The 13,150-nt window shown below is 39.2% G+C and overlaps 1 long non-coding RNA gene across 3 annotated transcripts in view; it reads right to left on the bottom strand.

The window, feature by feature from the left end:
• LOC119697703 overlaps positions 1-13,150 on the bottom strand; it is a 158,177-nt gene that overhangs the window by 110,899 nt on the left and 34,128 nt on the right. The gene's annotated exons all lie outside the window — the stretch shown is intronic.

A 13,150-nucleotide genomic window follows, 5' to 3' on the forward strand; every position in this document is an offset into this window, starting at 1 on the left:
GTGAAAATCCACTGGAAATGGACAGGGCATAAGAATGCAGAAAGACAGACAGATCCATGTGAAAATCTTAGAAACCCCCTTGACAGGGATGGAGCACTAACTGCCATCTCCAGATTTAGAGGCAGTAGGAATGCAGCTGTACCAATCAGCCAGAACCTCTCTTTTCCAATCAAATTAAGGTTTAACAGAGTGTGTGTGTGTGCATATGCATGTGTAAAATGACAGATTACATACAAATTGCTCTTCATTTCTTAGGATTATAAAGCTGGGGTTCTGTTCCTATTAGTGCCCTGCTTTCCAGCACACAGTTACCTAGAACAACTGCTGTGTCATTATGTGTTTCACAGAATGGTGCATTTACAGGAAGCCATGACTAAATATTCCTACTAAATTAGCCTCTCATGTATTAGTCACTCTTTTCATAGAAGAAAAATGGAGTTTGACTCTTCCCTCATGTCAACACCTGTTTTGAATTGACCTCATCTCACTGCCTCTACATGTGATCCACCATTGCAAGTAGAAGACTGATCTGTTTTTTCAATTAACTTTTCAAGATACATATTTTCCTTCAAATATTAATGGTGTACAGAACCAAAAAAAAGACACAGTGATGTCTATAAATAGAATGTCAAATTTCAAAAGAATGAATTATTTAACCAATGTAAGCATAAGAATACACTTTCACTATGCAGCAAAGGAAGGCAGAGTATGAGGGAAGTTTCACATCTTTCCTGCATGTTTTTATTTACATTGCAATAGAGGTATGCATTGAACTTGAAATTTATGTAAATATTAAAGTAATTCTTACAACCAGAGAGAAGAAAGAGAGAAAAAAAAACTTCTATGTAATATTTTTCCTTCATCCCCATCCCAATCCATTCCCAATAAAGAGACTAAGAGGGGATGGGTAGAGATCTTAATTCAAATATATTAAGATTAATACTTTTTTTTAATATGGTTGACTCTTACTATAGCATTGCCATAAAACTTATCAGCTGCATATATACTGTACGTTACAAAATGTTCCCTTTTATAATGATATTATAAATTTTATATGGAAGAACTTTTCTGAATCTCACCTTTATATGAGACTTTTCCTTGCATAGGAGTAGGTAGAAGGGAATGGTGAGTACAGAAGACAGACAGTAGTGTTATTTTTTTGTCTGCACAGCACAGTGGAGTGATTACCACAGCAAAATGTCAGCCACCTGCAGGAGGTTTCTCTTTCCCCCTCACAGTAAAATGAAAGCAGATCTGCATTTCCAGATTGCATCTTTCCATTGGAGTAGACAGTGAGAGTATTACTTAGCAATTATCTTTCTCATATTAGAGATACAGAATGATAAGTCTAGAAAAAAACTTAATTCCATAGCACTTTTCTGAAGAGAGCAGGGCAGACTGTGACACTGCAGTGTTAGGATATTTCCTAAAACTGCTTATGTTAATCAATTGTGTCAGTGAAGGAGGAAAACTGTGCAAAGAACTATTGACTAAATCACCTGCAAAGGGTTTGTATTGGCAACTCATACTCCTCCCAAATGAAGCTCCAAGCTGTGCATCACCCTCTTCAGATATTCACAGCATAATTCCAGGGTCCCTCTCTTTTCACACGGAAACAATGGGTTTCAGTGTTCCTCCTCTTCTAGCATTATTAGGATTTCACTTTATCCCATTTCAGAGTAAATTGGACATATTAAAAATATCTTGTGCTGTGACTTCAGATTAAAGATGCACCCAGAAAACCCCTACATCTTAAACAGAAAGATAAGTAGGACTAGAAAAATAATACTTCCTTCTGACTGCTCTCTCTTCCTTTCTAAGATAGTGAGTCTGAGAAAAAAAAAATTATCTATTTGAATAAATGAATATAGGAAAAGGACAGTTGGCTTTATATCCTCTAAGTTGACTAGCTGAGCAAGAAATGTTTCAAAGACCTTGAGTGCAAGTCTTTGTTTATTGAGAATAAGCAATCAATCAGCCAGAGCACACAACAAGACCTTGTTCAAACAATGGATAATGCTGAGTGCCTCAGTCACACAGCTTAGATTGAACAAGTAAGCTTGACATTACCAGCAAAAAAAAGGCAAAGTCAACAGCATGAAAGTCACAGAATAAGACAGTTCAGGGAGGTCTCAAGCACAGGAATGTTAACATACGTTCAAATGGACAGAGGGCTTTTTTGAGATTTTGCTTAAACAAAGTGTTTATTATTTAAAGCTATCAATACTTGCCTTGAAAACTAGATTAAATAAATCCTTCACATTTGAAATCTCTATGACTAAAGGCCTACTTGTGTTAACTTTCATGAAATTAATAGTATCAAGATTATTTTTTTTCTTCCTGTATATATTTGTATATGTTTTCTATATTTCATTTACAGCAATAGCCCCCATTTATAAGCTTCACTTGAAAGCAGCCCAAATGTGAACAACAGCACAGAAAAGAAACAGTCTACATGATAAAGAAAAAGTTAATGTAAAATCTAGTGCAAAACACGAACAAAGTATTCTGTGAAATACACACATCTCTTTCTCTGTCCGGCAGTTTCTCAAATATGTCTTTCTGTATTACAAATGAAATTATAAGTACTCTCAAATTTTTCAGCCAGTAGATAATGAGAGTCTTTGATTACCTGGTGATGAATGAACTTGCACTATTTACACAGGAATTCAGGTGGGAGAGAGGGAGAAAGGGAAGGTGGTATGTGGTGAGAGGTGAGAGACCAGATACAGAGAATGATTTCACATCCTTGGGTTAATGAACAGTAACAAGATGAGAACATCATTTGCAGCCTGCGAAGTATACTGAAAAACAGAGCCTGATTCAAGAGAAAAATTAGGGGTCTGCTTTACTTGCTGCTAACTGAAAATTCTATCACATGCAGTCTTCTTTCTCCCACGTTTTCTGTGACGGCAGTGAAAACTTTCAGATTAGCCAAGCTATTTAAGTTCATAAGATCATGTCAGCTGTGGTATAAAACACAAATTCATAACCCAGGCTGTTACTGTGAACCATTTCTGCTCTGCATCCCAGCAGCCCATGCCTCAAACCCTTAGCTGTTCATGCAAGATGATTTTCCTTGAGTCTTTGCAGAACTTTTTTGTTCAAATATCCTGTTATGTGTCTGATGAAAATCATGTATTTAACTCATTTATGCATAAAAAGACTCAACCAAGAATATCCAATGGAAATTTTCGTAAGACAATCTTTTGGTTTTGATAAACTGAACATTTCTGCAGCTACACAAACAGAGGGCATTACATCTCCATAAAGTAGTATCAGTCTTATCTCATTCATTCCTACATGCACAAGAGAGACAAATGCTGGAAATGGAAGTCTGAGGTATATTTCATAGTGGACAGAACCAGGATGTACTTCCTTCTCCTGTGCTGCACTGGGACAAGGGCTCTCCAATCCTTCAGCCTCTGTTGCAGCTATGAAACATTCATTTTGCACAGGTAGAAAGAAACTAAATTACACACTGATAGCTGTATTCAACTGCTCCTTCTGGCAAAAGGGAAGACACTGTACTGAATTTTAAATGAAGTGAATTTGGTAGATTTTCAGAGTATGAACTGCCTGATGCCCAGTTCACTCCAGAGGCTGCAGACAGGCAACAGGTTTTTTGTTTCTTGAGATTTCAGTGGGTGCACGGCAAAAGCGATAAAAACTAAATTTATGCTGCACTAATTTTCTTCCATTAAGAAAATAAATATATACAAAAAAGAATTTATTATTTATGAATAAGTCTAGAAAATTTCTTGTTAAATGTACACTGACCTCTAGTTACTTTGAAACATTCTATCAACTGAAAGACAGAAATATAAAAATGGAAAAAGCTCTTACTCTTTCAAGCACAATGATACACATCTTTTTTTAATGCAATTGTTATATTCTAAGATGATGGTGATAATTGTGATGATGATGATGATGATGATTAATAATATAAGTGAGTAGAAAATTTTCTGTGGGATACTGTTATTCTGATCCATAATCAACTCTCCAGGGATTTTTCCAGGAATTGAAATTTTGGCTGAGGCATTTTCAATTGCACCCCTCATTTCTTCTAGCTGGTTATAGGGCTTCCCCAAAGGATTAGCATGACACACTGGCAAATGGGTGACATCCAACAGAGTAGATGAAAATTTGCCTACACTCAAAGGGTAGTAGGGAACAGTTCAAAGTCTAAGGAGTAATCAGTGGTGGTGTAAGGGGCCAATGGGGGATGACATTATTTAATGTCTTCATCAGTAAGCAGAAGAGAAAAAATAAAAAAGGCTGATGGCTGATGGGGAAAAGTTTCTATGCCGAGGAGCTGCACTGCCATGCTGAGGGGCTTCAATAAGGGCTGGACAGAGAGGAAACACATTCGGTTCAGCAAAGAGAAATGCCAACTACTGCCCCAAGGACAGAGATGTCTCTTGTGGCAGTACAAACAGGGGACAGACTGCATGGCTTGTAGCTCTGCAAGAGAGGCCTGGGGAGGGGTGCTGCTTTTACAGAGGGCATAGCCAAAAAGATAAGGGGAGAGCTCCTCCTCCTCAGCTCTTGTGAAGCTGCATCTGGGTCCAGCTTGGGGCTCACCAATATGTGACATATACTTTCAAACTGGAAAGAGTTCAGAGAAAGGTCATTTAGCTGGGGGCTGGAGCAGATTAAATCCAAGGAGAAGCTGGTAGGACATGGAGAAGAGGAGAGTATAGAAGAATTTAACTGCAGCCTCCTGCTATAGAAAAAGGACTGTATGAGGGTGGAGACAAACTCTTTTCTGGGGTGCTCAGCAAGAGGTTAACAGTCACAACAAGTTGCAGCAAGACAAGATCTAATTGGACATTAAAGGATAAAAATGTAGACTGAGAGTGATTAAGCACTGAAAGAGGTTGTCCAAGGACATGGTGGAGTCTTGTCATGGGAGATTTTGGAAACAAGGCTGGACAAGGTCCTGGTTAACCTGGTTTAAATCTGAGGTAATTCTAACTTTGGTTTGGACAGTGTAACCTCTGGAGGCTTATTGCAACCTATCTCTTTGACCCCAACACATCTTATGGGTAGCACCACCTCCAAAGGTTGGAGATGGTGTGTAGTCCCTCTGTCATGCCAAAAGAAAGCACAAGAGAGAGTTGCCTTCTGGAGACTGAGTGCAACAGCAGCAGAATACAGCAACACTTTCAGAGGATCGGCTAGGGCAGAGCCCTTCTATACATCCACTCTGCTGCAGTATCTGAGCAGCATCAAACATTGTTGGAATCTCTGCAGAGCAGAGAAGAGTTTGTTATGCACAGGGGGAACAGAGCCAGCACAGCAGTTTGCCCAGGAGACCTGCATTCTTTTATCCTGACCTGTTGTCACAAGCTTTGTTCAATAAACTCACTGGATCTCCCTAGGAAGCCTCAATGAGAGAGTCTCACATTTACTTAGAGAACAGTCCAGTGAGGTGCAAGTCTTTGTACAGTTTAATAAGATAAATATTTATTCATTTTAGTTACTATAATAGCAAAAGTGTTTACTGTCTGTGAGAATTGCTTCCTTTTGGACTCCTCCCTGCAATTTTCTACAGCTGGAAGTTGTTCTTTCCTTCACATTGACTGACTGCCCTCTGAACTCCCCCTCACCTCTCTCCATCCTTCCTGTGCAACTGGCATTAGACTCTAATTTCTGTTGGTTTTGCACTCTGCTGCTGCTTCACCCACTCTCTTCTTAGCACAGCCAGCCTGGGAGAACACCCACCTGCCATTTTTATGGGTTTCACATGTATCTCTCATGCCCATCATTCCTGCTACCACTTTCTGCATGATTTTCCTTTGTCTGTTTGGCTGGTGTGTCAGACCAGGTGCTTGGATGCTCATGGGAATGGGTGTGGTGAGTAAAATTTATAGCTTATGATAATGGAAACTTCTTAACAGCACTGAATATCCAGGGTTAGGTAAGTGCAAACTGCAGGAATTCACAGGACCGGGCAAGAATCCATGAGGGAGTAAAAGTAATGAGATATATTTGTATTTCCAAGCCATCCTTCCTTTGAGCCTGACCCCTGGCAGCCCCTGAACAGCAGCACCAAACAGCCGTGGTGCACCCTGTCCTGCAGCAGAATGAACAAAGCTTCTGCAGGCTGTAGCAGGACACTCACAGGCACAGGAGGGCTTTCTAACTTCCCCATATTTTAGGCTCCCCTAACACACAATCAAATCTTACTGGCTTTTACAATTATGTTTTCTTTAAAGAAAAAGAAATAAACTATGGCTGATTACTCAACACCAAATTTGTGGAATTGTCTTTTTATTCACCAAAATTTAATAAAATCCCTATGAGAGCCCAAATCAATGCAGCCTGATGTTTTAGAGCGCCACAACTGTGACTGCTGTTGGGTGCTGGGGTAGGCATGAGTTGCAGATGAAGCTTTCTGCATGATGGAGACATTCAGAAAATTTCTCTTATGATTTTCCTTAGTCCATGAGTGAGATCATTTTGTGATCACACACACATACACACACACAGGATGAAGATCTAAACCTCATCTCAGGAAATCTGGCTAAACAAATGAAAGATGGAGACATGGAGCAGAGAGGTCTACTTAGTAGTCAAAGAGATTTTTTTACTTGGTCTTTTTGTTTACCCCTCTAAGGAACACATAAACTTAGGACACTTCATCCTACTTATTTCTGGGTAGCTGGACATTTTCAATACCCATAACTTTACTCATTTTTGTCTACCACTCTACCATATTTGTAGGTAGCTACCAAAGCTCAGGCATTTCCTCTTGCAACCCAGGGTTTCCAGTGAAGATAGCAACATATAAATGCAGTAGTTTAAACTGTTTTAAAAAGCCCATGGATTTAAGTGCTTCTACTTTGCACCTATCAGTCTGTCTGTTGTTATAATTAGAGCAACTTTTGAACAATAAACCTCTAAAAAACATGCATCTTGTAGGTTTTGAAATAAATACAATAGTAAATTAATAAACTCCAGGGGAAAAAAAATCCTGCTCCTAGCTCCTACACATGTTCACAGTTGTATTTTTAGGTTCTATATAGCAGACAGCAATCTTTGTTTGGAAGCCAACACACATTTCCCCAGTGAACTGCAGGATACACATAAATAATCAGGGCTGGAGAAAGGTCATCACACGGCTAGAACTGGGGTTAGCAACAGCACCAAGCAAACCAATTGCTCAGAAAGCTTTAAGCAGAGCAAATCAAGCTAAGTGCAACATAACTGACTGTGCTGAAAGCTGAACAGACTTAATCATAGGGATGAGCCAAACTTGAACCTTAATGCTCAACAAATTTTATTAAGAATCGACAAGTTGTGAGAGAAGTTACGCAGTTAAGCTGTAGCTCAAGGGAATAAGTGTGCAAAAATAAGACAAGGGGAATTTAATAAGGCCCAAGGACCACCAGCTGAGCTCGTGAGAATCAATCAGTTAGAGCTTGGTCCCAAGGTATCCTTGTTACTGCAGTAGGGAACATATTAATGGTACATATTGACTTGTAATAAGAGATTCCTAGAAATGTTTCCCTTTTAACTTTTACTACATAAAACTTAGTTAACAGCAAACTGCGTCTGTTTCCCTTCAGAAAAATAAAATAGATTTCGTCAAGACTTACTTGACCAAAAGCTCAATTTGTGTAACTGAAAATTGAGTTTTTTCATTTCAGTGTACTTGGGCAATGTCTCGTGGTCGTGTCATGATCTCATTTGCTTTGTTGGGCCAGAATCCCTGGACAAATTTACATGCACTCATACCTAGGGACCCCATGCTGCAAGCAAGAGCCTCTGCCTGAAAGGTAGAATTGTCTCATGGAAGGCACAGATATTTTCATAAAGAATAAGCGCCTCACAGCAGCTCACAAATTGGGCCAAGAGTGTATGGCATGCTAAGAGTCACTGCTCAGCAGGAGGAAAGGTGGGAGAGGAGAAAGAAGGATTTTCAGAGGTGTTCTACATTTTGCAACTGAATTGCTGAATTCTTTAAACACAGCTTCACAACGCTAATTAGAAAGCTAAGCCTTGTGATTTCCTGATAGATTTCTAAATGTCTTAGAAAAACCCTTAGGGAGAAATGTAAAAGGCAGAAATTCCACAAATGGACTGTAACTAAACAGAATCAGTTTTGAATATCACTCCAATCTGTCCACAAAGTCTGCTTTCTGCCTGAATTTTTTTCTGTATGTCCTATATGAAGAAACCATATTTGCTTGGATTTTTGCTTTTCTTTTCTCTCAAAAGTTTCCTGTAAACTACATAACACATTTTGCCCTGTATTCTAAAGGCATTTTAAATTAATACTGCATACTTAATCTTGTCTTAACATGCCTTTTGGTTGGTTTGTTTGGTGTTTTTTTCCCCTTTGGTCTGGGAGCTACACTTGATGGGACGTAGCAGTTGTACAACCCTACTGATTAGCTGATGTTACAGGAATGCTATGAAACTTAGGTAATTAAAGTTTATAAAAGGCTTTACAGAATTTTAAATGAACACCACTTCAGTTTAAGTTAGAAATAGTTATAAGGAGTAGAAAATGGAAAGACATCTGATGAAACAACATATAGCAAAACTACAAAACAGAGAATCTGTGCAAATCATAACTAAATGAACACCCATTTGTAGCTCCTTTAAGAGAATAGAGTGATTGAATAACACATGCTGGATCCTGATCTCATTTATCTGAATTGTGCTTACAGGAGCTGAGTTATTCCTGATTTACACCAACACAAACAAGACCAGAATCAAGCCAGGCAAGAGCCCTAGGGGTACCCTTAGAATGAGAAGAAAAGGAAAGAGCTCTGCACTAGACAAACCCACCAGCCCAGGGGATTCCTAGTTTGAACTACTTTTTATATGACAATTGCCAGCCCTCTGGCAAAACTGCCACTTGGTACAAACAAAACATTCCAATCATGAAGAAGAACATTTTTCTTCCAGAGGAAAAATTCAGTGTCTAGGAAGGGACAATGTCTAGTCAAGGTCAGAAAAAATGATCTGGTAAAAAACAATTCCCCCTTCCTCATCAATTGGACTCATTTCCACTATACCTGAAGGAAATCTGTTTATTTTACTGACAAAGGCTATTTTTCTTAGTCATTTGCAAGCTGGATGTTCTTTTGAGAAAAATCTGAAGCACAATGTGAGCATTCTTTTATATCCCCAGCAATAATCCTGGTGAAGCTTCACTTGGAGCCCAAACAGCAGTTGCAAGAATTGTGATGGAATTACAGCACAGCTAGAAATGAAGAATATGATTGTACTTAAAGGAGCACTTGCAGCTGTTGAATAAAAATTCAATCTGCACATGTCTGATGGAAAGGTTACTCAGAAATAGCCATCTATGCTGGCAAAATACTTTCTAGGGTAACTTCAATGTATATTCAATGCCATGCAGGACACTGGCTATTGAGGAACTGTGAAAAACAGCAAGTCCAAAAGTAAATATTTGGACTTACAGCCCACACAGGTCCAGCTGGTTCCTGAACTGTTGTTTGACACAGATCTCATCATTTAATCTGCAATTTTCAAGTCAGCATTCACTTAGCTCTTATCACCTGTAGCAACTACCTGCTTCTTACTTATTACAACATTGCATAGAAGAGAGTGTCCCTGTACAGTTATTCTCACCTTACAATCCAGAACTCCATTTTCAGCCTCAGACTACACTGCACACTACAAATACATCTGCAATGGTTTAACCAAACAGTGCCCATCTTCAAACCAGAAATCTTGGAAAACCCAAGTATTAAGACAGATCTGCAAACACCAATTCAAATATCCATATTTAGGGGCCATTATTCTTCTTCAAAGACTGACCAAAAAAAAATGAGACTATGTCAGACACCTGACAACAGTTGTATATGACAATCTAATACTGCCCTCTGCAATATATTTGTTCCCTTGATAGCTGTATATGGCAGACAAAACTTTAGGACATTAGGTAGAAAAAAATTTACTAATTCTGCCTAGTGCACCTACGACTGATTTGAGTTCTTCTTCCAGAAAAGTAACCATCTCGAGAGGAATTCTTAAACAGCAAGAGAGTGCCAGGAGCAGGGACGAAATGACCAGACTAAAACCAAAGTAGAATTCACTTTTCTATTATGGTATTTTTAACACATTGCTCACACTAAAGTCTTCCATGATAACACAATGCAGTTCTCTTTATTAAAAATAGTCTTTAGAGACTATACTTTGGGTCTTTTGTGGCTACCACAGTAGATAAGAATTAAATTCTATGTCATGGCTGTTTTTCTTTTAAGACCCTGATCAGCAAACACTTAATCACTAGCTGCAAACTGTCATTTGAAGACTTCTTTTCCCTTGACGTACAATACTAATCTTCAGAGTATTTTGGTCCACCAGTTTTTTCTTGTTTTTAAGAATGAATTTTAACCCTCTCCATCATGCTTATAAGGAGATTGAAATATCTGAAGTCTGTTGCTTCTCACCACAGAAGGTGATCCATTGCCCAAACACCCTTCCTGCTTGCTCAGTGCATTTCTGCTCATCACCTTCTGTATTCTTCTGTGGGCTATGATTCCCCTGTCTCCTGCCTGGGGTGATTAAGAGATGACTACTTTCTTCTTGGATTTCACTTTGGTTCCTCAGCAGTCAAATCCCTTCTTCATAGACCTGAAGATCTGCTGCCAGTCAGCTCATCAAGACAAACTTAACTTCACTTATATGTGCCACATTACCTTAGCCTTTCATTTCATTTTCCTGATCTTTATTTGCTAGACCCATACTGCTGTACTTGATCTAAGGTGGCAGCAAAAAAGGGGACAGATTCATATCTTGCCCCCTTCTAGCTTGCCAGTGTCTTCATACTTTCCACCTTTTGCTCTTTATTTGGGGAGTTCTCTTTTCATGAAGATAGTTTTTATCAGCCAAATTCAAAGAAGGCCAGACTTTCTTACATATCTGACTTAAAATTTACAACAATCCTTCCTTATATCTGAGGTGTCATATAGTGACATTCTGGTTACACTTGCCCAGCTGTCAATATATTTTCTTAAATGGAGTTTTTCCTGACATGAACAGGAAGCCCTGGAATTTCTTAGCATAGCTATTCACTTTATCTAAAATAGGGGTTTATTATTATTTTGTTAAAAGAAGATGCTTTCATTCTGACCTAGATAAGAATCTCTTTCTCTTTCCTTCTTAAGACAACTATGAAAATGAGATTGTAAATCTCCTATGGAGAAGAGACTTGGACAAATCAATAATTTATGTTATGATTTTGAGAGACTTTCACCTTGAGGAAGTGCCAGCCCTTCGTAATTCTGTAGCTCTTGTTTGAAAACGTTTTCCATTTATAATGGGGAGAACCTTTTTTTTTCCTTATTATTTATACAAGGCTCCTTTGATTTTCAGTGTGTGACACTTCAGAATGAAAATGGTGTCTGCATTAATTAAAAAATGAAGAAGAGAACTCTTACTTTCCTTCCCCCTCACTTAAAATCTAAGTAAAATGCTGGCAGGCAACACTCAGCATGTAGTGCTCTACTTCCAACCATGAACCCCTTTAACAGATTTCTGTCATTTTAGCTGCTTCTGGCTAAAATCACTGGTTATAACAGTGACTTGGAAAGAAAAATGAGCAGAAAGTTAAGAGCAAAACAGGGGGTAGGTACATGTAGCAATTAAATAAGCCCTCTACAAATCTCAGGCAGAGAACATGTCAGTCATATCATTCCTAAACAAGGCCCTGGCAGTGCCAGGTTTATGCTGAGGCCTTCAGGGGGGGAAAACATATAAATTTATGCCCATGCACCTTTCTTTTGACGTCCACAACTTACTAAAGAGCAGACTGCCACATCAACTGCTCACTTCCCCAAATCACCCACAGTTTGAAAAAATCTTCATCATAACTTGCAGCAGCATGTTCTAGCCATGGGCTTGCTTTGGCCACACGATCTCCTGGAGATTGGATGATTAAAGGTCACCCATTCTTACCCATTGCACCATAAACCCAAAGCACTCACTGAAAGTGAGATGCCCGAGGTCTGCCCACACAAAGTGCACACACAGGAGCTGCTGGAATGGCGTAACCAAGAGTGGGGCCAGGACCAGCCTCTTGGGATGAGTTCCACATTCTGCCTCAGCCACTGCACGCAGCTGAGACATTTCTGAACCATCCCTGGAAACAGCAGAAGGCCTCCAGGCCTTGCGGAAGTTGTAGAACTTGTGCCTGATTGCTCTATGCCAAATAAATCGATTCCCTTACCTCTCTATAGCAAACCAATTCTAAGACATGACAAATCTGAAAGAATAGGAATTAGGGGGGTTGGGGGGAAATTTAAGGGAGAGTGTGGGGTTTCACCCCCGGATTGGGATGATCTTGAAAGATGGAAAAGTCTTTCCTCTAACTTGTGCTTTCGAAGAAAGACTCAGTAGTCTTTTGTTGTCTGTTTTTAAGCTTGTTTATTGTTGGTTATCTACAAGATTTTTCTTCTTGAACTGCTGTGGCTTGTTTAGCAGCTTAGACAAAGGCACTCTGCTCTTTTAGGGGGCTGGTGCTATTTTTTATATTATATATTACGTACTATATGTTTATGGTTTTTTTCTAATATTTATTATTTATATTGAATGGTGACTTTCTACTCTAAACTAATCTGTGAGTGCTAACATTACTAAAGACATGGAGGCTAGGAAGGAGAAAGAAAGAGGATAGGGTACACCTAAGTCCCTCCATTTTAGACCTCCCGACCCCCATGTACAAAACTTGGACCCCTGCATACAAGGCTTAAAACCCCCCTGTACAGCACTCAGAAATCTTTCTTTTCACTTCGTGATTATCTCTACTATGCTATCTAACTTATGTGTGTGGCTTGTAATTCTTCATACAGAGTTAGTAATTTGCTCCATGGGCTAAGATTGAAACCCCAAGAGTGTCTTTGGCTGCATGCCAAGGTCTCAGAGCCCCCTGCCAGCGGCTCTGGCCATCCAAAACACCCAGAAAAGAATCCTGAGTTCCTACAGGAGAGTTCTTTGGGCCAGAATTTTGAGTGTTAGCACCAAGTTCCAGCTCCAGTTGATTTAGACTTTGTTTAAAATCAAGCACCACTATAATATTTTTTTACAGCTTTCTGGGATGAAATTACTTCCTTTGTGAAGATATTTGACTGTCACTTCAAACTCTTTCTGACAATTCACTGTTATC

This window comes from Motacilla alba, chromosome 2 (assembly GCF_015832195.1).
Source record: "Motacilla alba alba isolate MOTALB_02 chromosome 2, Motacilla_alba_V1.0_pri, whole genome shotgun sequence".
NCBI classification, from domain to species: Eukaryota; Metazoa; Chordata; class Aves; order Passeriformes; family Motacillidae; genus Motacilla; species Motacilla alba.